The 511-nt window shown below is 54.2% G+C and overlaps 1 protein-coding gene across 1 annotated transcript in view; it reads left to right on the forward strand.

Moving 5' to 3' along the window:
- lrp8 (low density lipoprotein receptor-related protein 8, apolipoprotein e receptor) overlaps positions 1-511 on the forward strand; it is a 208,051-nt gene that overhangs the window by 169,258 nt on the left and 38,282 nt on the right. The gene's annotated exons all lie outside the window — the stretch shown is intronic.

Here is a 511-nt window from a genome sequence, read left to right on the forward strand (position 1 = left end):
TGTGAAAAGTGCATAGAGGAGAGTGTGTTTCTACAGGTGGTTTGTGCAGGCCCTGTAGCACACTTCGAATACTTCGAATTAGTTTTTTGTGATGTGGTAAGGTTGGTGAGATGGTCCATGTTTCAGGAGGTAGGGGGTTGTGTGGGGTTTCAGAGGAGGGCGGGGTGATTTGAGTTCAGGGCTCTCACAGCCTGGGGGAAAAAGCTGTTGAGCAGTCTGGCGGAGCGGGCTCTGATGCTCCGGTACCGTCTTCCTGATGGTAGGAGCTGGAAGAGACTGTGGGAGGGATGGGTGGGGTCCTTCACGATACTGTTGGCTTTGCTGGAGCATCGTGTAAGGAAAATGTCCAGGATGGAGGGGAGAGGGGCACCGATGATCTTTGCAGCTGTGTTCACCGTCCGCTGGAGGGTCTTGCGGTCTGCTGCACTACAGTTCCCATACCAGACAGTGATGCAGCTGGTCAGCACGCACTCAATGGTGCCCCTATAGAATGTGGTGAGGATGGGTGGAG

Source organism: Sinocyclocheilus anshuiensis, unplaced genomic scaffold (genome assembly GCF_001515605.1).
Source record: "Sinocyclocheilus anshuiensis isolate Anshui unplaced genomic scaffold, SAMN03320099.WGS_v1.1 scaffold70, whole genome shotgun sequence".
NCBI lineage: Eukaryota > Metazoa > Chordata > Actinopteri > Cypriniformes > Cyprinidae > Sinocyclocheilus > Sinocyclocheilus anshuiensis.